The sequence below is a fragment of the Rutidosis leptorrhynchoides genome, chromosome 4 (genome assembly GCF_046630445.1).
Source record: "Rutidosis leptorrhynchoides isolate AG116_Rl617_1_P2 chromosome 4, CSIRO_AGI_Rlap_v1, whole genome shotgun sequence".
Lineage (NCBI taxonomy): Eukaryota > Viridiplantae > Streptophyta > Magnoliopsida > Asterales > Asteraceae > Rutidosis > Rutidosis leptorrhynchoides.
The window spans coordinates 163,145,351-163,173,318 of record NC_092336.1 but is presented as its reverse complement, the minus strand read 5'-3'; the positions used below and the strand labels follow the sequence as shown (position 1 = coordinate 163,173,318).

At 33.0% G+C, this 27,968-nt stretch overlaps 1 long non-coding RNA gene across 1 annotated transcript in view; it reads right to left on the bottom strand.

Moving 5' to 3' along the window:
* LOC139844254 (uncharacterized) overlaps positions 1–24,921 on the bottom strand; it is a 53,636-nt gene extending 28,715 nt beyond the window's left edge. Inside the window, exons 1-4 of the long non-coding RNA XR_011757888.1 lie at positions 24,659–24,921; positions 24,082–24,123; positions 23,813–23,894; positions 22,723–22,807 (exon numbers count right to left, since the gene is read on the bottom strand). This is a non-coding gene — a long non-coding RNA (uncharacterized lncRNA). The remainder of the gene's footprint in view (positions 1–22,722; positions 22,808–23,812; positions 23,895–24,081; positions 24,124–24,658) is intronic.
* Positions 24,922–27,968: the final 3,047 nt, after the last annotated feature.

Here is a 27,968-nt window from a genome sequence, read left to right as displayed (position 1 = left end):
CGACGCCGTTTACCTATGTATCAATTACAATTCCAATTAGTGATCTCTATTTGTAGTTTTAATTTTAAGATAGTGATAGTTATAAGGTTGGATTAACCGCATGTTTACAAACCACTCTTCGTCTTTTTCATTTTTCGACACTTTTCGACGCGCAATCTTTTTCTCTCTTATTTCTCGCCATTCTAGTTTTTAGGACTTAGAATTTTTTCTACTTCTTCTCAAAATTTCTTAAAATTACGAAAATTTATTTTAAGTGGTTAAATTAATAGACATCAAAATTTTCTGGTTCGTAGTAATAGTTGGATTTGTACGTGGACCGGGTTATTGGAGCCAAACAGTCCTCAATTATATTGAGACCAAACGAATCCTGCCCCTCTGCGGCATCTTTTGGCTATTCGAAACGTGGGCAAAATCAGAAAAGTCTATTAATTGGATAACTTATTATAATTTTTCTTTCCTTTTTAAAAACTAATAGGATATTCAGTGAATGCACCGAGCAAGACGTTCACCACCTTTTGTACGTTCACCACCTGTAACTCGATCAAGACATTTAACAAATATAACCGCCTTTGATTTCTCTTTAGAATCGTCATCCAGTCAACCAAGTACTTCAGTTCAAATTTCCGATAATCCATTTTTTGAAACCGACCTCACAATTGAGAATCCGGAGAATATTCATGAACGGTTCGTAGATCCTGAACCATTAAACTTTCCTCCGGAGCCACCAATCATTCAAACAGAGATTGTTGAGGAACGAACCATTAAATCAGAATCATCTAGTGATACCGATTCAACAAATTCAATTATGGAGAATCTGAAACCTTTAAGTATGGAAGATAGAATGAGAGCTAAACGCACTGGCCAAGGTCACGCAATTACTCATCCTGACATTAATGCGCCAGATTATGAAATCAAAGGACAAATTCTACACATGGTGACTAATCAATGCCAATTTAGTGGTGCGCCGAAGGAAGATCCAAATGAACATCTACGTACCTTTAATAGGATCTGCACACTATTTAAAATCCGAGAAGTTGAGGATGAACAGATATATCTCATGTTATTTCCTTGAACTTTAAAGGGAGAAGCCAAAGATTGGTTGGAATCGTTACCTGAAGGGGCGATTGATACATGGGATGTTTTAGTTGACAAATTTCTTAAACAATTCTTTCCTGCATCTAAAGTCGTAAGACTTCAAGCAGAAATTGTTACGTTCACACAGAAGCCAAATGAAACTCTATATGAGGCATGGACAAGATATGGAAAGTTGTTAAGAGGATGTCCGCAACATGGTTTAGACACCTGTCAAATAGTACAAATATTCTACCAAGGATGCGACATCACTACAAGGAAAGACATAGATATAGCAGCTGGTGGTTCTATTATGAAGAAAACCGAAACTGATGCTTACAAAATTATTGATAATACTGCTTCCCACTCACATGAGTGGCACCAAGAAAAAGATATCGTTAGATCATCTAAAGCAGCTAGAGCCGATTCTAGCCATGACTTAGATTCCATTTCCGCAAAGATAAATGCTGTGGAGAGACGAATGGAAAAGATGACTAAAGATATTCACTCAATACGAATTAGTTGTGAGCAGTGTGGAGGACCACATTTGACAAAAGATTGTCTCAGTATTGAATTAACAATGGAACAAAGAGAGAATATTTCATACATAAACCAAAGGCCTGGAAATAATTATCAGAATAATTATCAACCGCCAAGACCGATTTACAATCAAAACCAGAATTATAACCGAAATATTCCATACAACAACCAACAAGGTCCTAGCAATCAACAAGTATCCAATAATAATTACAATCAGCAAAGACCGAATTTTCAAAACAAACCACCACAACAAACCGATGATAAAAAGCCGAATTTAGAAGATATGATGACGAAGCTAGTTGAAACTCAAACGCAGTTTTTCACATCTCAGAAACAAACCAATGAACAAAATGCTCAAGCATTTAGAAATCAACAAGCTTCTATTCAAAATCTGGAACAAGAAGTAAGTAACCTAGCAAGGTTAATAGGTGAAAGAAAACCGAAAAGTCTACCTAGTGATACAAATGCTAACCCCCGGAATGAAACAGCTAAATCCATTACCACAAGAAGTGGTATTACAATGTAATCATATAGGTGAAATGCTAACCGGAAAGTTTGTCTTTTAAAAACGAATGCAATGTTTGTAAAATGTATCATATAGAGGTCAAATACCTCTCAATGTAATCAACTATTGTGAATCGTTTATAATGTATATGAACGGGTCCTTTCAGTTGGTATCAAAGCGGTGGTCTTAGCGAACCAGGTCTGCATTAGTGTGTCTAACTGATAAGTCGATAGGATGCATTAGTGAGTCTGGACTTCGACCGTGTCTGCATGTCAAAAGTTTTGCTTATCATTTTGTGTCGAAAATTAACTACTTATCATCCTCAGAAAATTACCTGCTTATCGTTTTTAGTCTAAGACACGTCTTGCTGCATTTAGTGTATAGACAAAAATTAATATCTTAGCATATCTGCTAAATCATATCTTATCGTATCTGTTACTTTAAACTTTGCCTGACATATCCCGCAAAGTCCTCCGTAATCTATGAAATCTTTTGATCTATATATATATATATATATATATATATATATATATATATATATATATATATATATTCTATGTAATTAGAATACCATCCGTTAGCCAAAATCATTTCATATCAAAAAAATAAAAAAAAAATCCTTTATCCAATCGTACGAAATGAAATTCGTCATCAGTTCAAGTCACTCAGATTCTGAAATGGAATCCCATTCAAGCTCCGAAAGCAGTGTGACCGGAATAGATCAACCAATCAGTCATCACCTATTCTGGATGAATTGGGAATGGGTTCGTAGCCTCCTCAATCATTGGAGACAAGAAGAAGGTGATCCCTTCCATCCACCACATTGCCCTCTTGACGAAGAATCTGAAGCACTTACCGGCGAACCTGTCCGAAACACCATTTTCTCGCTCATTTCCATAGTATCTCGTCACGATTATATATTACATCAAATTTTATATTTTATTTATTCGCTCGTCCGAACCGACAATCACCCCGGTGTAATAGAAGAAGTCAACGAGCTTCGCGCTCGGGTAGTGGCTTTGGAGAATATGGTGCAGAGATTACAAACACCAGCAGCAGCATCAGCAGCATAACCTGTACCACCATCATCAACGCCAACAGTACCATTACCACCTCCAACCATAACCACGTCGTAAACCTCAACTTCACAATCTGTCCCACGAGCATCAACGTCATACGCACCATAGATACCAAGGAGTACCAACAACAATAACTGACGAAGTATTAATTCATAACTTCATTGGAGAAACATTCCGCGGCGATTATGTAATCTCTAAAGTCTTAGAGATTATCTAATCTAGCCCTAACCATAAATCAGTTAAGCGAACCAAAATGATAGAAGGAAGAGTAGAAACCCTGACAAAAATGGTGTGTGATTAACAAGCTAAACTTGCTTTACCAACAGCATCAACAGTACCATCAGCGTTACCAGCATCGTCAGTACAGTCAACATCCGAATCAACAACACCGATAACATCACAAACTCCGTCAGTTCAAGAATCACTGTGGACATCATTACGAATCAATAACGTGTATATTGTATCAACGAGTTATGAAGAATTAACTCATTCCCTCTGAAGAAATTATATATATATATATATATATATATATATATATATATATATATATATATATATATATATATATTGAAATAAATCTTTCCGTGCTAAGCTATTGTGTGTGAATCTTAACTACTCGGTTAATTCATATTACAAATATGCAATAATGTACGTCCTTCGGCCGCAACTTAACCAGCGTTAACTACAATCTCTATCGCAGTTCAACAAATTCCAATTCATAATAAATCAAGTATATATTTGATTTTACACTTTCATCATCGATGTACCCGAAACTTTTCAGATAACATCATTCGTACTTTGCGAAATTCACAAGAATTCCACGAACCGAACATCATACATCAACAAATAACGAAGTATTGATTCATAATTTCAACGTCATTAAAGAAATACTGTGTAAAAGTTACGTACTTTTTAAAGCCTTTAGGGATTATTCAATTCTATTTTCAACCGTAAATTAAATGAGTTTAATTTAACATTAACTCATTAAATCTATGTTACATCTGAAGATAATATACATATATATATATTTTCATAAAGACTCTAATAAAATTCTTTTGTACAAAATATTAATTGTGAATTTTTTTTTTAACGGGTAGGTAATACCCGAGAGATATATAAATTCACAATTAATATGTTACATTCTTCGAATCTGATTCAGCAAATCATCCATTATACTCCCTACTTTCACAACAATATACATTCTTTTATAGAAATCAAAACAACGATACTCATTCAAAATTTAATTACATATTCTGATTTTGAAATCTCAAAATTCAACTTGATATATGACCAAAATCATCACTCTTAGATCCTTACATCTTTCACAAGCTATATTTTGAATTCAAAACTGTGTTAGAACATCAAATGTATGTTAACGATTACAATCTGTGTTCAAACCCTTCGAAAATTTCTGAAGACACTTCGAATGATGAGCAATCGAGATGATGATCCAACCACATGTTACCCACAGTTATGTACCCGAAAAACTCTTGAAACCAAAGTAAAAGTTTAAACAACGTATCCGCGTCAGATTCTTTGGCATTTATTAGCAAAAATAACTTTGCGACTCCTATTCAAAGTGGACAGTTTTGTCACAGCTCCAGCAAGTCAACTTCAACTTTTCAGTCAGACTAACCTTATTATAACCTTGAGATATACACCATCGTTACCAGGGAACCTTTTACATTCCACCACATTATTAGCAGATGTACCAACAACTTCATTACCCTTTGACTTTAGCCTTTCCAAAAAGTCATTATAATTATTCATTGAAACCCCATCATTTACTCATTCGCATCTTGTAATGAGAATTGCCATACGAATCATTGGAAATTAGCAATCAGTATTTTGAAATCTCGCAGTATGTCTATGCCAACAGTTATATGTGTATATATAACGTCTATCTTCTGGACTTAATTTGAATGTGAAGTTTCTGAAAAACACTCCGAACTACGAATTGGTTCTCCGAAAATGGAAAAAATGCTGATGAAGCAGCAAAAACTATAAACGACTTTAAACGGTAAAAGCTGGATGATAATGATGAAGTGTGCTGGCAAAGCGCAGAAAAAGAGAAGTTTTGGAACTGGAAAACGGATTGAGCAAAGTAGGAAGGAGGCTATGGACAAATTACAAAGACTGATCCTGACTTCAAAGGATCCAAATGATTCAGTACCTGCTGAAGTCATTAACGAATACGTTGCTCCTGACTCTAAACCCCTGCGGACAATATTCTTCATCATCCTCTGATATTAGAAATTCTAAAATATCATCATATCTTTCATTATAAATATCCTCCATATTTCTGAAGATATTTTCTTAATTTTTCTTATTTGAAATCATTTACCTCTTCGCGCTATCTGTATTACATCATAAAAGAAACTATTTTAGTTTCTAAATTCTAAAACATTCAAGTTTAAGATAGGAATATTTTGAAGTAGTGTTGGGAACTGAAGCATGAATTAGTATAATATAATGACACTTGATCAATGTGATTATATTACAGTAAGTCATGCTGAGTTTCTAAATATAACGTGATGATTCACAGATCATAACATCATCATGTGCCATGTTATACGACTCTTGTATTCTATTTAACCTCTAAAATATCAAGAAAATATTTCTTGATGATTCGGCCTTTTCCAAGGTATTCTAGTAATTTGACAAGTCAAGATCGTGCCATCACAATTTTCTTCCTAGAACATTAACAATGTTCATTCCGAAATTCATATCTGGGAATTCTGGACCATTACAAGCGGTGCTTAATCGCAAGAAGAAGAAACGAAAGGACAAAACTCCGAAATAGAAATTGGGGTATAAATTGTAGCAAATAAAAGAGAGCATTAACTGTGAATGATAATGATTATAGAAGACAGAAGCAGAGACTTTGAAATATAAGGGAACATATAAAGCCCAACGACAAACCAGAAATTATAAACCATATATATCGATGCATATAGCAATATAAAGACACGGGAGAACTAGAAACACTATAAACCCAAGAGTATAGTAGAAGTAAATAGATTCTTCCGGCGGTAGATGAAAAAGAAGAATGACCGATATGAAAGTTAGAAGTATATCGAGAATCAGAACTGGATGGAGCATATTGATGAATACTTTAAAATATGAGTTGAGGGGGAAATAATAGAAGGTGATGAAACATGACTAGGAACTTAGAAATCAACAGATTTAACTCACACAATGACGGAATAAGTGAATCAAACCCTCTAGTGAATAGGTTAAGTTTTTTTTTTTGATTAATTTAGTCAAACCACAACTAAATCAAGTGTGATTAGATCAACACCTAGAGCTATTATTCACCACCTGAGTGATTTGGACTGAGAGAGAATCGGAGGAGCTCACTAGATCTGAATGTGTGTAACAAATGAGAGGCTTAACCTAAAATGAAGAACATAAGACTTTATATACCCCTGCTGTTGACTCACCCATACGATTCATTCATTACACGTACGAGTTGGCTTCATCAGCCGTACGGGTGATCACTCACTCGTGTCTTCTCATTTAGATTGTAATTGTGACTTAGCTCAGCATCAACCGTGCGTATGAGCCTGTCAGCTGTACTAGTGTGGCTTCACTCGTACGTCTGACTAAGTCTAACATAGTCAAACATTTAAATCTGGTTCCTGCAGTTCCTGTAACCACATACAAACACGGATAGGATAATAACAAGCAATCATGGTGGCCTGTAAACTATTGTACCTGCAATGGACGTGGGTAGATGTCTAGGGACTTGCATAAAATACATCAACAGAAGGTGTGAGTTGTAAGGTGTAGTGACCCGAACTTTTCCATGTTTATATATATATATATATTAAATGAAATTGTTATTTACATGATTAAGTGTTTTTAACATGTTAAGCAATCAAACTTGTTAAGACTTGATTAATTGAAATAGGTTTCATATAGACAATTGACCACCCAAGTTGACCGGTGATTCACGAACGTTAAAACTTGTAAAAACTATACGATGACATATATATGGTTATATATATAGTTAACATGATTTTATTATAAGTATGTATCTCATTAGGTATTTTAACAATGAGTTATATACATAAAAATGAGACTATTAATTTAAGAAACTCGAAAACGATATATATAACGATTATCGTTATAACAACGTCTTACTAGGTACATATGAATCATATTAAGACATTGATACACTTGGTTAATTATGTTAAATGATAAGTAAATATATTATTAAGTGTATTAACAATGAAATACATATGTAAAAATAAGACTACTAACTTAATGATTTCGAAACGCGACATATATGTAACGATTATCGTTGCAACGACATTTAACTGTATATATATCATACTAAGATATATTATATATCATAATATCATGATAATATAACAATTTAACATCTCATTTGTTATAATAAACAATGGGTTAACAACATTCAACAAGATCGTTAACCTAAAGGTTTCAAAACAACATTTACATGTAACGACTAACGATGACTTAACGACTCAGTTAAAATGTATATACATGTAGTGTTTTAATATGTATTCATACACTTTTGAAAGACTTCAAGTCACTTATCAAAATACTTCTACTTAACAAAAATGCTTACAATTACATCCTCGTTCAGTTTCATCAACAATTCTACTCGTATGCACCCGTATTCGTACTCGTACAATACACAGCTTTTAGATGTATGTACTATTGGTATATATGATAGAATTCATCATATAAACAAGTTTCATAAACATTCATGTTACAAGATTAAAGCAGAAGCAATTTATCATGAAAAACTTTCAATATGTTAACCATTTAATATGAATTCCAAAATAGATCAAGTCTAGAAAATATACTTAAATGTATAAGAGCTAGTTTAAAGGGATGTACCTACTCCAAGTTAGGAGGTTACAAGATGAAGAAGGTGATGATGAAGATGATGAAAATTGGAGCTTCAAATGGATGAAACCTCAAGTTGTAATACCCCAAGCTTAACACCAACACCTTGTACTTTGGTTAGGCTTTGATAACACTTGAAAATGCACTTGAAAAAAAAAGAAATCAAACCCTTTTGACCCCTTGATGCCCACGGCCAGAATCAGCAGCTCCAAGGGAGTATGCAGTTTTTTTTTCAATGTATTTTTATGTATCTTGCAAGTGTGTTGAGTCTCCAAGAGAGCCTAGGTACTTATGCTCCTTGAAAATCCAAGTAGCCATTCAAATGGGTAGTCAAATGGCATGCATACATGGACTCCAATGCCACTCACAAGATGTAATTAAATAAGTTTTATAAAAGATAAGTTTTTATAAAACTATTTCATATTACTTCCATTTAATTTATATATATATACATTTTATTATATAAAACCAATTTATATAAAATGTAACATAAATTAATTAATTATTTAACCTATAAATAATTAAATCCATATTATATAAATTATTCCATAACTTATATATATATGTTCACATCAAGTAATATTTCAGAAAACCATTTTTCTTAAAGTTCAAGTGTCGCGTATTTAATCAATGATCCAATCGTTAAGATTAAATACATATAAAGTGTTGGTAAGCTTGTTATTGGGTATGACCCGACTTGGATCATAACACATTAGCCACATTAATTTAATATGTCTCTCGGGCATACGAAATACCTTCAATCTCCCACTTGCACGTGAAACATAAGAAATTAATGCAAGTGATGGATACCACCTAACGACCGTCCATCACCCCCAACATGTTATGACTTTGTGCCATTCAATAACATCATCCTTTTCGAGTTCCCATCTCGAATATGATTAGGTGAATATTTTCATTATATCCTTTCGTCCTAGATGTCATGTTAAATCCAAGAGACACAGAGTGATCACTCTCTTCTAGATTTAACTTTATCAGGCCTTAGACATCTGACTCTCAACGAATAAGAGGGACGAATTCCATCTTGATTACATATGTCCTAAATATATCCCTTGCATTATGCCTGAGCTCTTCCTTATGAACTACCATATTTCAGAATAGCAAAGGAAGGAATCAAGGCACAATACTTGGTAAATATTTGAACCCAATATGTATCTCAGGTCAGAGGATACAATGATATTCGCCTTTACTCAAGATTACATGTGATCAACCACAAAGGCTCCATTTAGCAAATCTTGAGGGCGGGTCTTCCAATATTTGCATCCCACAAATATCTATGAACCTTGGTTGCAACCTTGCACCACATTCATCCCGTGAATGTATACCAATCCGAGTTCATAATAGTCTAAACCTCACATTTGCTCCCACAAATGTGATTGACTACGGAATTTAGAATAATTACTTATTCATGGATAAAATATGCAAAATAGGAACATAACTCAAAATAAATTAATACCATAATTATATTAATGAGTTTAAACAATTTCGTTCCGTTATAATACTTAAAACAGATCATGACCAATCACTAGAATATCGAAGCCCTAATGCACAAACATGTCCTGCATGTTTTGATCCATGTAAGAGCTTCGTGAGAGGATCCGCTATATTAAGATCTGTGTGAACTTTGCGAATACATATCTTTCCCTTTTCAACTTCATCCCTTATGTAGTTGAATCTCCGCTCAATGTGACGGGTCTTTTGGTGAGCACGAGGTTCTTTGATTTGAGCAATCGCACCCTCGTTGTCACAAAAGATCTCAAAAGGGTCCTGAATGGAAGGGACTACTCCTAAGTCGTCGATGAATTTCTTCATCCATGCAGCTTCCTGAGCTGCCAATGATGCGGCGATGTACTCCGACTCTGTAGTGGATAATGCAACAACATCCTGTTTTGAACTCTTCCAAGAGACTGCACCTCCATTTAACGTGAAGACATAACCGGATTGTGATCGAGAATCATCACGATCAGTTTGGAAACTCGCATCCACGTAACCTTTCACAGCGAGCTCTTCCTCACCAGACCCATATATTAGAAACATATCCTTAGTCCTCCTAAGGTATTTCAATATACTTTTAACAGCAATCCAATGACTGTTTCCTGGGTTATTCTGGTATCTGCTTGTCAGGCTAAGAGCGCATGACACATCCGGTCTAGTGCATATCATTGCATACATGACTGACCCAATGGCAGACGCATATGGGACTTTCTTCATTCTCTCTTGTTCATCTTTCGTGGTGGGGCACTGAGATGAACTAAGGAGTGTTCCTCTTTGAATAGGTACCAAACCTTTCTTAGAGTTCTCCATCTTGAACCTTTTCAAGACCTTTTCAATGTATGCACTTTGATTCAAACCTATCAGTTTCTTGGATCTATTCCTGTAGATCCCAATCCCCAAAACGTATTGTGCTTCTCCAAGATCCTTAATGGAGAAGCATTTACTTAGCCAAGTTTTAACACCTTGCATTGCCGGAATATCATTTCCAAATAACAATATATCATCCACATATAGTACAAGGAACATGATAGTGCTCCCACTAGCTTTCTTATATACACAAGCTTCATCACCATTTTTAATGAAGCCAAATTTCTCGGCCTCCTCATTAAAACGATGATTCCACATTCTAGATGCTTGTTTCAATCCGTAGATTGACTTCTTTAACTTGCATACCTTTTTAGGATATTTCGGATCAACAAAACCTTCAGGCTGAACCATATAGACATCTTCCACAAGATATCCATTTAGGAAAGCGGTTTTGACATCCATTTGCCATATTTCATAATCATAATGAGCAGCAATGGCAAGTAATATCCTAATAGACTTTAACATTGCCACAGGCGAAAAAGTTTCATCATAGTCAATCCCTTGAGTTTGAGTGAAACCTTTTGCTACAAGTCTAGCTTTATATGTATCCAAGTTTCCATGTATGTCGGTTTTCATTTTGAAAAGCCATTTACAATCAACTAGCCTTGAGCCAGTAGGTAGTTCAACAAGTTCCCAAACTTAGTTGTCATACATGGATTGCATCTCAGCGTTCATGGCTTCCCGCCATTTATCTTTATCAATCCTTGATAAAGCATCTTGGTAGTTTGTTGGTTCATCCAAATCAACCACATAGCAACCATCCATGAGAAACCCATATCTCTCAGGAGGATTACTAATCCTACCAGATCTGCGAATGTCTTGTGTATTTTGATCATCCATTTGACCATTCTCAACATTTTCATGTTGAGTGCTAGTGTCAACCAATTGTGTATCATCTACTTGATCTTGAACCTCCTCAAGATCTATCTTCCTTTCACTATTTCCTTCCATTAGGAACTTAGTTTCAAGGAATTCAGCCTTTCGAGCAACAAATACATTCTGCTCGGATGGATCATAGAAATAATATCCCATACCATCCTTGGAATATCCTATAAAGATACACTTCGTGGATCGAGCATTCAACTTATTAGGGACGTAACGCTTAGGGTAAGCTTCACATCCCCATACCTTTAAGTATGATAGAGATGGAGGTTTTTCAAACCACATCTCATGAGGTGTTCGTTCCACTTTCTTGGTTGGGGCCATATTTAAAATACGAGCCGCGGAGCATAGACAATAACCCCAAAATGATAGAGGTAACGAGCTTCTAGCCATCATAGATCGAACCATATCCATTAGGGTTCGGTTCCTCCTTTCGGACACACCATTAAGCTGTGGTGTCCCGGGTGGAGTAAGTTGCGAGATAATCCCACAACTTCTAAGATGATCTTGGAAGGCATCGCTTAGGTATTCACCTCCTCTATCGGTACGAAGTACCTTGATTGTCTTATTGAGTTGATTTTGTACTTCGCTTTGGTACTCTTTGAATGCTTCAAAAGTTTCGTCCTTATGTCTTAACAAGTAGACATATCCGAAACGACTGAAGTCATCAATGAAAGTAACGAAGTATCTTTCACCATTCCTAGTTATGGGCTTAAAGGGTCCACATACATCCGAATGTATTAACCCCAATAAGTCCTTAGCCCTTTCAAAGGTCCCTTTGAAAGGTGCTTTAGTCATTTTGCCTTGTAAACAAGATTCACATACATCAAACGAGTCTAGTTCATTTGATTTCAAAAGGCCATTCTTCTGAAGTATATGCATTCGATTCTTGTTTATGTGACCAAGGCGACAATGCCATAAGTAGGAATCACTCAAATCCCTTTTGAGTTTCTTGGTACTAGTATGGTATATTGAGCTACTAGATGATGTGTCATCATGAACCAATTCATAAATTCCATTTGAAGGCAAAGCCTTAAAATAGAATACATTATCTAAATAAACATGGATATCATCATTAACAAAATTAAGATAAAAACCACATTGTTTTAAACGAGAAACTGAAATAATGTTTCGACATAAATTCGGTGCATACAAAACATTGTTCAAAATAAGTTCCAAACCACTTGGAAGCTTTAATACAAAGTCTCCTTGAGCCTTCACTTGCACTTTGGCTCCATTACCCATAAAGAGACTTGATGTTCCCGTTTGCTTGCTACTTCTTTTGAACCCCTGCAAAGAATTGCAAATGTGAGTTCCACATCCAGTGTCTAATACCCATGTATTAGAAGAAGTAATACTAAGCTCTATATATACCATATATATATTACCTGAGGTTTGCCCCGCATCCCTCTTTTCCTTCAACTCCTTAAGGTAGACCGGGCAGTTTCGTTTCCAGTGACCCATTTCACCGCAACCGAAACATGGGTCTTCCTTGGGGTTTGCTTGTCCGGCAACCTTTTGCTTCATGTTCTTATTTTTGGTTGGGGTAACCATCCTCCCTTTTCCCTTGCCTTGATGAGCGGGTCCTTTCCTCTTAGCCGCCTTTGGCTTAGAGGTGTTATTACCTTTGGACCCACCATCATTGATCATTAGCACGGGTGAAGCCCTCTTACCCATGCTAGTTTCGGCCGTCCTTAACATGCCATGAAGTTCACCAATGGTCTTATCCATCCCATTCATATTGTAATTAATTACAAATTGATCAAACCTCTTTGACAAGGAGTTTAGGATAAGATCCGTGGCTAGCTCATTAGATATGTTGAGATTAAGACGGTTTGCGCAATCAATAAGGCTTTTCATTTTGAGGACATAAGAGGATACGGATTGGGTGTCATCCATACGACATGCATGTAGCGCTCGAACCGTTTCGAAGCGCTCGACACGTGCTTGTTGAAGGAACATCTCCTTCAATTGCGTAATCATGTCATATGCACTATGATGTTCGAAATCCTTTTGGAGTTCGGGTATCATAGTCCCAAGCATTAGGCAAACGACTTGCACCGAATCGGCGCAATACTTGTCATAATAAGCCATGCCCTCTAGATCTTCCTCATCCGGTTGGTCGGGAATAGGGTCCTCCAACACATACGCTTTATCCTCAAGTTTGAGGACAATCCTAAGATTACGGAACCAATCCATAAAGTTCGTATGGTTGAGTTTGTCTTTCTCAAGGAGAGACCTTAATGATAGGTTGTTTAGGTTAAGTGGTGCATTTTGCATGTTGTTATTTGCGGCCATCTACAAAATTAACAAAGTTCATTTAAGTATCGATTTTAAATTTAATAAACAACACCCTTTTATAATTAATTTTCTTATTAAATATTAGAATCCAACGGTAAATCAAATTTCGGTTAGGTGACCTTTATCGCGTTATTTGATTTAGCTAGGTAGTCATTTATATGACAATTGCAACCCTTTTGCAACTTCTAAATTTTGGGATCATGCAATCCTTTTGCATGGCATATTTATCCCATCAACGCCTATTTGTTCCTCATGCTTCGGTGACCCTAAGTTCATGATTCCTAAATCAAGTTGTCCTACTTGTGTAAACATGTAAAATCAACATACAAGTGGTTAGGTGATCTTTATCCCACAAGCATGCGAATTTTACCTTAACCATATTAGTTAGTTCATAATGGTTATGTGACCTTTATCCCATTATGAGTTCCCTACTATGTTCAAGTGTTTTCACAAAAGAATTGCGTTTAACTTGTTTACCTTGTTTTAGTTAAGGGATTTTAAGTTTTCATAAATTCTAGTTTAAGAAAACATTTGCCATACACCAACATGCATTTGGTGTATAGTACATTATGAAAAACCAATTTTCATGTCATATTAGTAAAGCCAATTTCATGATATAAACCATTTTATATACATTAACATCATGTCCTTAATAACCATTTATTAGTGTCCTTTTGTTGTTTTACTATAACCAATTATAATGTTGTTTTTGCAAGTTGTTAACATGTGAATTATCTTGTAGTAACCAAACATACACACATAATAAACAAACATGCAAGCATAATAAAATGTTCACAATCAAGAGCCAATGTGGTGGACATTTGTTTAGCCAAAAAAACAAATGTCACCGGAAAAGGGTTAAACACAAAGTAAGAGATTTTTACAAAATCTCCCACTTAAACTTGCATCTTCAAAAGCACCATCTTGTGTTCATCCTTCATCTTCATGCATCTTCATCTCTTTTTACAAAAATATGTAACCTACTACATTTTTCTAGAAAAAAGAAATTACATCCTACTCTATTTTTACATACCAAAATAGAATAAATTACAATACCAAATTACAAAATAATTACAAATTAATACAAACCAAATGAATGAATATTACAACCATGAATAACAACCAAATCATTCAAACATTCAAACACATGGTCTAGGCTCGATTGTGAACAACAACAAACAACAAATATTTTTGGCCAAAATGAAGTTCCAAACCCACTTTGGAGATCCCATATTTTCGGCCAAAAAACCATCCCCACCAAAACCCAAAATTTTATTATTTACATTCTCATTTCATGCATGTTACAAGAATGTAAGATAAATGGGTTTTAAAGCCAAATACAAGAAGTATATTTCTAAGACTTTGGCTCTAGATACCATTGATGGAATTCATCATATAAACAAGTTTCATAAACATTCATGTTACAAGATTAAAGCGGAAGCAATTTATCATGAAAAACTTTCAATATGTTAACCATTTAATATGAATTCCAAAATAGATCAAGTCTAGAAAATATACTTAAATGTATAAGAGCTAGTTTAAAGGGATGTACCTACTCCAAGTTAGGAGGTTACAAGATGAAGAAGGTGATGATGAAGATGATGAAAATTGGAGCTTCAAATGGATGAAACCTCAAGTTGTAATACCCCAAGCTTAACACCAACACCTTGTACTTTGGTTAGGCATTGATAACACTTGAAAATGCACTTGAAAAAAAAAAGAAATCAAACCCTTTTGACCCCTTGATGCCCACGGCCAGAATCAGCAGCTCCAAGGGAGTATGCAGTTTTTTTCCAATGTATTTTTATGTATCTTGCTAGTGTGTTGAGTCTCCAAGAGAGCCTAGGTACTTATGCTCCTTGAAAATCCAAGTAGCCATTCAAATGGGTAGTCAAATGGCATGCATACATGGACTCCAATGCCACTTACAAGATGTAATTAAATAAGTTTTATAAAAGATAAGTTTTTATAAAACTATTTCATATTACTTCCATTTAATTTATATATATATACATTTTATTATATAAAACCAATTTATATAAAATGTAACATAAATTAATTAATTATTTAACCTATAAATAATTAAATCCATATTATATAAATTATTTCATAACTTATATATATATGTTCACATCAAGTAATATTTCAGAAAACCATTTTTCTTAAAGTTCAAGTGTCGCGTATTTAATCAATGATCCAATCGTTAAGATTAAATACATATAAAGTGTTGGTAAGCTTGTTATTGGGTATGACCCGACTTGGATCATAACACATTAGCCACATTAATTTAATATGTCTCTCGGGCATACGAAATACCTTCAATATACACTCCAATAATCAGCTCTTAGCAGCCCATGTGAGTCACCTAACACACATATGGGAACCATCATTTGGCAACTAGCATGAAATATCTCATAAAATTACAAAAATATGAGTAATCATTCATGACTTATTTACATGAAAACAAAATTACATATCCTTTATATCTAATCCATACACCAACGACCAAAAACACCTACAAACACTTTCATTCTTCAATTTTCTTCATCTAATTGATCTTTCTCAAGTTCTATCTTCAAGTTCTAAGTGTTCTTCATAAATTCCAAAAGTTCTAGTTTCATAAAATCAAGAATACTTCCAAGATTGCAAGTTTACTTCCAAGTTTTCTAAATCCATTCCAAGTAATCATCCAAGATCAAGAAACCTTTGTTACTTACAGTAGGTTATCTTTCTAATACAAGGTAATAATCATATTCAAACTTTAATTCAATTTCTATAACTATAACAATCTTATTTCGAGTGGAAATCTTACTTGAAATTGTTTTCGTGTCATGATTCTGCTTCAAGAACTTTCAAGCCATCCAAGGATCCTTTGAAGCTAGATCTATTTTTCTCATTTCCAGTAGGTTTATCCAAGGAACTTAAGGTAGTAATGATGTTCATAACATCATTCGATTCATACATATAAAGCTATCTTATTCGAAAGTTTAAACTTGTAATCACTAGAACATAGTTTAGTTAATTCTAAACTTGTTCGCAAACAAAAGTTAATCCTTCTAACTTGACTTTTAAAATCAACTAAACACATGTTCTATATCTATATGATATGCTAACTTAATGATTTAAAACCCGGAAACACGAAAAACACCGTAAAACCGGATTTACGCCGTCGTAGTAACACCGCGGGCTGTTTTGGGTTAGTTAATTAAAAACTATGATAAACTTTGATTTAAAAGTTGTTATTCTGAGAAAATGATTTTTATTATGAACATGAAACTATATCCAAAAATTATAGTTAAACTCAAAGTGGAAGTATGTTTTCTAAAATGGTCATCTAAACGTCGTTCTTTCGACTGAAATGACTACCTTTACAAAAACGACTTGTAACTTATTTTTCTGACTATAAACCTATACTTTTTCTGTTTAGATTCATAAAATAGAGTTCAATATGAAACCATAGCAATTTGATTCTCTCAAAACGGATTTAAAATGAAGAAGTTATGGGTAAAACAAGATTGGATAATTTTTCTCATTTTAGCTACGTGAAAATTGGTAACAAATCTATTCCAACCATAACTTAATCAACTTGTATTGTATATTATGTAATCTTGAGACACCATATACACGTATACAATGTTTCGACCTATCATGTCGACACATATATATATATTTCGGAACAACCATAGACACTCTATATGTGAATGTTGGAGTTAGCTATACAGGGTTGAGGTTGATTCCAAAATATATATAGTTTGAGTTGTGATCAATACAGAGATACGTATACACTGGGTCGTGAATTGATTCAAGATAATATTTATCGATTTATTTCTGTACATCTAACTGTGGACAACTAGTTGTAGGTTACTAACGAGGACAGCTGACTTAATAAACTTAAAACATCAAAATATATTAGAAGTGTTGTAAATATATTTTGAACATACTTTGATATATATGTATATATTGTTATAGGTTCGTGAATCAACCAGTGGCCAAGTCTTACTTTTCGACGAAGTAAAAATCTGTGAAAGTGAGTTATAGCCCCACTTTTAAAATCTAATATTTTTGAGATGAGAATACATGCAGGTTTTATAAATGATTTACAAAATAGACACAAGTACGTGAAACTACATTCTATGATTGAATTATCGAAATCGAATATGCCCCTTTTTATTAAGTCTGGTAATCTAAGAATTAGGGAACAGACACCCTAATTGACGCGAATCCTAAAGATAGATCTATTGGGCCTAACAAACCCCATCCAAAGTACTGGATGCTTTAGTACTTCGAAATTTATATCATATCCGAAGGGTGTCCCGGAATGATGGGGATATTCTTATATATGCATCTTGTTAATGTTGGTTACCAGGTGTTCACCATATGAATGATTTTTTATCTCTATGTATGGGATGTGTATTGAAATATGAAATCTTGTGGTCTATTGTTACGATTTGATATATATAGGTTAAACCTATAACTCACCAACATTTTTGTTGACGTTTAAAGCATGTTTATTCTCAGGTGAATACTAAGAGCTTCCGCTGTTGCATACTAAAATAAGGACAAGATTTGGAGTCCATGTTTGTATGATATTGTGTAAAAACTGCATTCAAGAAACTGATTTCGATGTAACATATTTGTATTGTAAACCATTATGTAATGGTCGTGTGTAAACAGGATATTTTAGATTATCATTATTTGATAATCTACGTAAAGCTTTTTAAACCTTTATTTATGAAATAAAGGTTATGGTTTGTTTTAAAATGAATGCAGTCTTTGAAAAACGTCTCATATAGAGGTCAAAACCTCGCAACGAAATCAATTAATATGGAACGTTTTTAATCAATAAGAACGGGACATTTCATAAGGAAACGAAGGAGGTGAATTTATAAGAAAATCTCCGACAGAACAATTAAAATGGACGATCGCATTTAAAGCGAATCCTAATTCCCTTGATTACCGGAGAGTCAAATCTTATTAAGAAGATTTTCTTCAAATCCCTTGAAATCTGGGAATCAATCATATCTACGTCAAATGATAAGATGAATCTACACTTACTCATTTCACTCTTCTATGTTAGCTTCATTCGTACTCTTCATATAAATGGACTGTTTATCCAAATTATTCGCTGATGATAAAACTCTAATTTTCAGCCCGTATGCATCATGAAAACATACTTATTATCATTCACGACCTTTCCACTCAAATTTCGGGACGAAATTTCTTTAACGGGTAGGTACTGTGACAACCCGGAAATTTTCAACCAAATTTAAACTTTAATCTTTATATGTTTCCGACACGATAAGCAATATTTGTTAAGTTAAATTTCAAGAATTTTAAACTATGTTCATACATTCATTCAACCTCGACCAAGTTCTAACGATTCACGAACCATTAAACGAATATGATTATATATGTATATGTGTATATATATTATAACTTGAAACGTAAACAAAATATTAGATTAAATACTTTATATGATTGTATCTGTTTCGAAATGTTTATCAATGGAATTAGAAGATAAGATCAAATGATTGAATTATCAGATATATTGAATTATGAGTCTCTGTTGAAAGGCCCACGTTGATTTGAGAAATCTTTCCATTTTAACAATATTCGGAAAATGGTAAAGTGGTTTATAAATAAGAACAAATTGTCAATCATTGAGAACTAGACAAAGGATAGTGGAAGATTGAATCTCATAAAAACTCGATTGATCTATTTAGTTTCAAACGTACAAAAACGTTTTCAGTTTAAAAAGAACTTTATTATTAAAACGTATATAACTTTTATAAATATCTAGAACCACTTTTGACAACTCATTACTTAACTTGTATGATAAAGATAACGATATTTATATTTTATTTTATTAAATATATATAACGATTTAAATTAATATTATATATATTTATACGCGTATTATACGTACATAGTTTTATACTTTTACTATACTTAAACTTTACCTTTACTTTATTTTTACTTTACTTTAACTTTAATAATTCACTTTAATAATTCATACTTTAATAATTCACTTTAATAATTCATACTTTAATAATTCACTTTAATAATTCAAAAATCTATTATAAATAGAATTCAATAGGATTCATTGTTTCATAGAAACTTGAAAATATTTTTCTCTAAACTCTCTCAATCGATTTACATATATATATTTACTCCGTATTATTTCAAGATATTATTAGTATACATAAAATATTACGACGGAGTGCTGTCCGAGTGATTTCGAAATTGTTTTTCGAGTAGGATAGGATTAAGGAAATTATGGGTTATAGCTATGGAGGTGATTGAGTATGGTTCATGGGTATGCTCGTGAGGTCAATATAGTTTTTATCATTTTCGTTGCGTCTACGTACCTTTCCAGCAATATTGAATCTCAATATTGATACGTGAGTACTCATAATTTAACTTTTACATACTAATAGTGTATCCCTAACTAGTGCTCGAGTATTTAGGATTATGCATGCTTGTACTTTTGATATTGCCCTTAGACAGGTTAGGTTGAATCTTGAATTAGTTACACTTGCGGTTGAGATAAGGTATAAGATATGCATGTCCTTGGAAAGCTAGTGATAAATTAAGAACTTTTCCTTTAGATATCGAATGGTTTCGATGAACGGATTAGAAGTTATAATCAATTGAATTTTCGATATTTTTATTAAAAATGATTATTATTATCGTCGTTTTTATCGTCGTTCTAGTTTTATCTTATTATTATCTTTATCAATAAAAGAGATTTATCATTAAAAAAATGTTATTTTTTTTATTATTACTATCGTTATTATCGTTAAAGTTATAATTATTATTATTATTATTATTATTATATATATATATATATATATATATATATCATTATTTAAAAATGGTTATTGTTATTGTTATTATTATTATTACTATATTATCATTAAGATAATTATTAGTATTATCGTTAATAATGTTATAGTAACTATCATTATTAATATTAGTGTAATTAAAACAAATATTTGTAACACCTAATTATTTTGATTACTATTATTATCATTATTATGAACACGATATAAAAGACGATTAAAAGCTATTAAACGAAACGATTAGGAAATAATGAGTAAGAGTATCATGATGAAATTAAAATATTATAAGATATTGATTTAGATAAAATTATCGTTCTTATTATTTTTATCATTACTATTATTATTAAAAGTATCGTTAGTATTAAAACTATCATTTTAACAAAAATTATCATTTTAATAGAAATATTATTGTTACTATAAAATATCATTATTATTATTATTTTAAATAGAATTATTAATTTAAAGATAATATTAAAAATTATCGTAAATATTAAAGTTATCATAATTAGAATTATCGTTTTATCATAATGTCATCTTAGTAATTATAAATATAGATATTTTTATAATAATAATTATTATTACAAAATAATACAACTTTTACTTACTATCATTATAGATATTATTTTATCAAATAAATAAGTGATACAAACATATTTTACTACGTGTAATAACTTACTTTAATAATACCTATCATATTATCTTTATGATATTAAATGAACCCTATAAATTTTATTACTTAATATATATAAAAGTATATTTTATTATATAAATTTAATATAAAATTTTATTTATTAATAAATAAATTATATTATTTACTCTAATAAATCTTTTAAAAATATTTAAAAATATAAAACGACGATATTTAAACTATATATTAATCATGTACAGATTTTTGAAAATTATTTTGAGTCAAATTTACTTTTGTTGACTTTTGCATATTAGTCTCGAGCATTAGAATTGTGGTACACTATGACTTGACCTAATTTGTTAAACAAATATTGACCAACACATAAATATATATAATTAATTTAGGTTCGTGAATCCGAGGCCAACCTTGCACTTGTTCAATGACGTTATATGTATTTTTACTACGAAATACAGTATGGTGAGTTTCATTTGCCTTTTTACCCTTTATATTTTTGGGACTGAGAATACATGCGCTTTTATAAATGTTTGACGAAATAGACACAAGTAATTGAAACTACATTCTATGGTTGAATTATCAAAATCGAATATGCCCCTTTTTATTAAAGTCTAGTAATCTAAAAATTAGGGAACAGACACCCTAATTGACGCGAATCCTAAAGATAGATCTATTGGGCCTAACAAACCCCATCCAAAGTACCGGATGCTTTAGTACTTCGAAATTTATATCATGTCCGAAGGAGGATCCCGGAATGATAGGGGATATTCTTATATGTATCTAGTTAATGTCGGTTACCAGGTGTTCACCATATGAATGATTATTTTTGTCTCTATGCATGGGACATATATTTATGAGAAATAGAAATGAAATTCTTGTGGTCTATTAAAATGATGAAAATAAATGATTATGATAAACTAATGAACTCACCAACCTTTTGGTTGACACTTTAAAACATGTTTATTCTCAGGTGTTAAAGAAATCTTCCGCTGTGCATTTGCTCATTTTAAAGATATTACTTGGAGTCTTTCATAGCATATTTCGAAGAATGTTGCATTCGAGTCATTAAGTTCATCAAAGATTATTATTAAATCAATTTATAGTTGGATTGTGGATATTATGAAATGGTATGCATGCCTGTCAATTTTCAATGTAAAGAAAGTTTGTCTTTTAAAAACGAATGCAATGTTTGTAAAATGTATCATATAGAGGTCAAATACCTCGCAATGTAATCAACTATTGTGAATCGTTTATAACGTATATGAACGGGTCCTTTCACCCTTGTATTCAAACTTTAGGTAAGTACTCATAGGAAGTGCATCCAAAATCACATATCACCTTTAACTTTGGTACATTAACCTAAAACAATTTTAATAATGCATGCATATTATATTATTACACCAGCTTTTTGTATAGTTAATATACTTATAAGGAGTATACAATCAATTGTGACCTATGACATATAAAGATCAGTTATACAATCAAACGACATGACACTCAACAGTGTAACTTATTATTAAACTACGTAGATAAATGTGAACTAAACATACTATTCTCTAATTTCCAGTGCCGACAAAAAAAGAATTCAAAAGAGCGTACCTCCGATATTCACAATCTCCATTGTCGCGACTGTTGATGTGCCAAAATCTGCTGTGTTAGTGGGATATCAATTGACCACCTGACACTGAACACAGAATTTAGCAACGGATGTCAATAAGAACAACATATATATATGATGTCCACAAAATTATCATCTAAATGTATTTATATTCAGCATCATATATATATATATATATATATATATATATATATATATAGGCATGATCAATGGGGAAGTAACCAATCGGGGGGAAGCGGGGGGAAGCAATTTTTTTTTTTTTTGTTTTTTTTGAATTTTTTTTCCCCGGCATCAAGATCACGCGAAAATATGAACATTTAGAAGAGAGACTTCGTGATGAATGTTATTATTTAGGCGGGAAAACGATCGACAAAAATAACATTCAAGATAATATTGTTCGTGAAGAATATTAACGTTTTTTTTTCATGTTTTGTGAAGTAAAATTTAGCCCGATTTAGAGTTTAGGGTTTAGGGTTTGGTGTTTTGGGTTTATTTAGGGTCTGGTGTTTTTGATTTATGACCCAAAACACCAAACCCTAAACCCTAAACCCTAAACTCTAAACAGTCCGTGTTAAAAACTCAATCTAAATCCTAAATCTAAACCCTAAACCCTAAATTTCTAAACCCTAATATCTAAACCATATAAACCCTAATATCTAAATCCCAATAGCTAAAACCTCAAAATACGCTCGAAAAATACGATAATTGTTATATATTATTTCCTCGAGCGTTTTCCCGCCAAAATAAAAACATTTATCACAAAGTGTCTCTACTAAATGTTCATATTTTCATCTCATCTATAATGTTCGTGAACAAAGTTTTTTCAAAAAACGAAAAGAAAAAAAAAGTTTTTGCTTCCCCCCGCTCCCCCCGAATGGTTACTTCCCTCTTGATCCTATATATATATATATATATATATATATATATATATATATATATATATATATATATATATATAAGCAAAAAAAAAATACGGCACTACCCATATGAAGTTTCAGTGCAGATTGTTTTAAGCTAACATAATCACTAACATGTACCCTTGGAGCAAGAGTGGTTAGAAGGATAACGCACCGTTCCACCGTCATCACGTATGCTAACACCGGATAGTTATGCGGCACAACACAGGAAGCAGGTGGACTGATAAATATAGCACCTATAGAAAATTACATGAAGCGAACTCAATAAAAACGCATAACAAATACAACACCGTTACCAATTATTACATACCGAACGTCAGACCCCAACATCTATTGCTTGAGCACATGTGTAACAAAAGTAAAAGCATTCTGAACATCAATAGACAATGGTGGCACAATTTGATTAGAACTAAAATAGAATACCTTCAGGATTTAGTCAGCTCGCAGCTCTACTCGTTCAGACGCCTACGCCCACCATAGTTGAAATCAAATGTCAGCTAATTGATTTTTGTGTATATGTGTGTGTCTATTTTATGGTTTACAGAATATCATTTGTTAGGTTTGTCATTAATTAATTTACTTATTGTTTAACTTTTGTAAATAACTTTTGTCTTTTTTAAGTGTCATTATGCTACTATGATATTAAAGACTATAGATGAACTTATATAAGCTAAACAATGATGGTAAATTATATCGATAACAATTATACTAAGTGCAACAACATATAACCATGTGCAGCTCATACTCACTGGTGCACGGATTATGCTATATATAATAAGAAAGACATACTAATATCAATAATAATTCACACACGACTAACAAATCGGTAAGGGCATAACAAAATAAAGCTTACCTTATATTTATACAAATAAAAACATACATTGGCAAATTAATCAAAGATACTATTACCTGAGCAAAAATCATTAGTTGTATGAAACAAATCATTTTTGCAACAATATATTCAGAGAAACTATAGACAGAAAACCATAAGAATACTTACTTTCTTTGATTAAAATTAAAAGATGTAGAGGAACAATCAGATTAAAAGGTGGCGTAAATCACTTAAAGATGGTTGTGCGGTGGTGGTTGCGGGGGCGTATGTTGGGGTGGTGGTTGCGATTGGGATTGCGGTGGTGGTTGTGGTGATTGTGGTGGTTGTGCGGTAGCAAAAAGTCAGGTGGTGGAGTAAAATTGGGGGAAAGAAGGCAGAAGCTTATGGGAGTTCAATGGGAAGTGAGGGTAGATGGTGGAACCATCTAGAGAAGGCACGAATGGATGGAAGGAAATATGAGTGAGAAAAGTCTAAGTTATCCTTTTTAAATTAAATAATCGAGTCTACAGTGACTCAAATTCACTCAAGTGTAATAATAATAATAATAATAATAATAATAATAATAATAATAATAATATTATTACTCATACATGGCAAGAAGTTCAGAATTATTAAGTTTGGTTATTAATCATTTAATAGTTTATGTTTATGTTTAATTAAATGAAGTGTCTAAATTGAGTGAGTAGTATATGTTAATTGGTAAGATACGTGGCCCGAAATGGCCAAAGAGTAAAATATGGTGCGCACTGGGCTAAAATGGTTAGTAGGTCATAGCTAGTTTACTATTTAACGAGTTAACGTTTGTAATTTTTTAACTCAAGAGAAATACGATGTAGTCGTTTGTAGCATATTATTCTTTTCTTCTTTAGTTTCTACCGTATTCCTCCTTCACTTACTTTTAGCGGAATGATTTTCACACACACTTTTTTGATCCTCACACACCTATTTTAACCTTTTACTCTTCTAATAATACTCAATTGGTGTGTGAGGATCAAAAAGTGTGTGTGAGAATCATCCCACTTACTTTTAATTCATTGTATATGTTACTTTTTAAGGGACACATGTCCCAACAAATAGTTCTAACTAGTTTTCGAACTCTCTCTTCGCGCCGGAAGTTCAGTTTTCAATGTATTTTATTGCGTTTAGCTTGTAAAACTATTTCTTGGCTAACGATGATGTCGTTGAAGCGCAACTTGAGTCGAACTAAAAGGTATAATCCGTGAAAGATTTAAATGTTATTTTAAATTAACAATATATGTGCATCTCCGCGTTTCGCTATGGAATTGTCGACTTTTAAAAATTTAACGCAAAATTAACGTGTATGAAAAGTACCTCAAATATTTAGCGTTTTTTAAAAAGCGTCCGTTTTGCGTATAGTTAGTGACATTGTGTTCCTAAAATTATTTCGAGTTTAACGATGGTGTCGAAAAAATTTAACTCGTTGCGAGCGAGAAGATATGTTCCGTTGAATATTTGGGTGGAGTTTGTTTAAGATTTTTTATGAAAATGAGTATTTGACACTTTACCCCCTGTTTAGAGGTCGATTTTAATATTTGAATAAAGTGTAGGGGCTTTTTTCTGGAAAAAAAAGGTGTGAAAAAAAAAGTGAAAGAACGAAAACGTCTCTGGTTACTATTCATCGTTTTAATATTTGAATAAAGTGTGGGGGCTTTTTTTGAAAAAAAAAGGTGTAAAAAAAGTGAAAGAACGAAAACGTCCATAGCTACTATTCATCGTTTTTATCTATTAGACAGTATATAATTGTTTTTGTGTATTAGATAGTATATATAAATTATGTATAATTAGACTATAGCAGTTTAAAAGAGTAACGTACTTGGATTAATGATAGCCTACTTCTAACAATTACGTACTTGTATCAATGATAGCCTACTTCTAACCACTACATTAAGAACAAAGTAAAATAGAAAGTACTTGACGTTGGGTAATATTCAAGTGTCACTCTTATAGCAAAAGAAAAAAAATTAGACAATAAAAAGCAGGGAAAATACGTATAAAATTACTACTTACAAAATAATGTCAACATCGATAGTGATTTAGCGGTATGATGATATCCACAAGAGTAAAATACATGTACTGTATTTTTTTTCGTTTTTGGTAATTATCATTTTGGAGTTAATTAGATCTTGAATTGAATTGGAAAGAGCACTATCTATAATTTAGACCCTATAACATAGAGCAACTATTAGTCAACACACGTGTAGCATAGCATTAGTCAATATAATTGTAAACAGAATAGCAATATATTCGGTTGTATAGCTGAGAGATAAGCATCTATGATATCGCCTAGTCTATCTCATACTAATTGTATCATGTATTTATACCTACAGAATTAGCAAAGAAAGGATCGACCAATTTATTTACTTAATGGTATCAGACTGTTAATCGGTCCTCCTCATCTCAAAATTTCTCCTTCGATCTTCACTTCTAAACAAACAACAATCACTTATGGCCGATAAAACAAATTACCAATCGCACAACCTATCAACCACATCATCCATTCAGTACCAATCAAACTTGAAATTGAAACATGTCAATACAATTCATGAGCAGAATTGTTTAAGATTCATTGTCGTGCTCATGATTTGATTGAACATTTAAATTCTAAAACTCCCACTCAATCGGCTGCTTCATCTAAAGCTACTCCCATCTCTGAAGAATTCTGGAACCGTCAAGACGCCATTGTCTTACAATGGATCGATGCTACCATCTCCCAAGACTTGTTCCACACAATTCTTGAAAAAGATATGACTGCGAAGAAAACTTGGGATCGACTCCGTGACATCTTTCATGACAATCAAGGTTCACGGGCCGTTGCTCAAATTCACCAACATCAAAATGGAAAACTTTCCAAATGTCTCTGCCTACTGCCAAGCCGTCAAAATGCTTGCCGATCAGATGAACAACGTTGGCCTTAATGTTACTGATCAACGAATGGTTCTACAACTAGTTGATGGTCTTGGTGCTAATTATTCAACGATAGGCACCTACATCTAACAAGCTGAAAAACTCCCTAAATTCTATGAAGCTCGGTCGAAATTGATTTTAGAAGAAACCCGTCAAAATCGTAACTTCACAACCACTGATGGAAACTCAGAAACCGCACTCAATTCCACTACTGGAAATCGAGAATCATCTAATCGGGGTTACGACAACGGAAATCGGGGCACTAATTCTCAAGTAAATCGGGGTAGAGGTAATGGTCACCGTGGTTGTGGACGTTCAAGCAGAGGAAGGGGCAGGGGTAACAGTAACCAAAATCCCTATCTTTATCATTTTGGGCCTCGTCCATCCTGGACTCCCACTACACCATGGACTTGGAAACCCCAATGGACCACTACACCACCTTGCCTTTATCTTACTTCGTCTTGGACCAGGCCTAATAACACCAACAATCCAGTTAACTACAATGCATGAATACAAGGTCCAAGACCAACCCCTCCCTTCACTAGACCAGCAA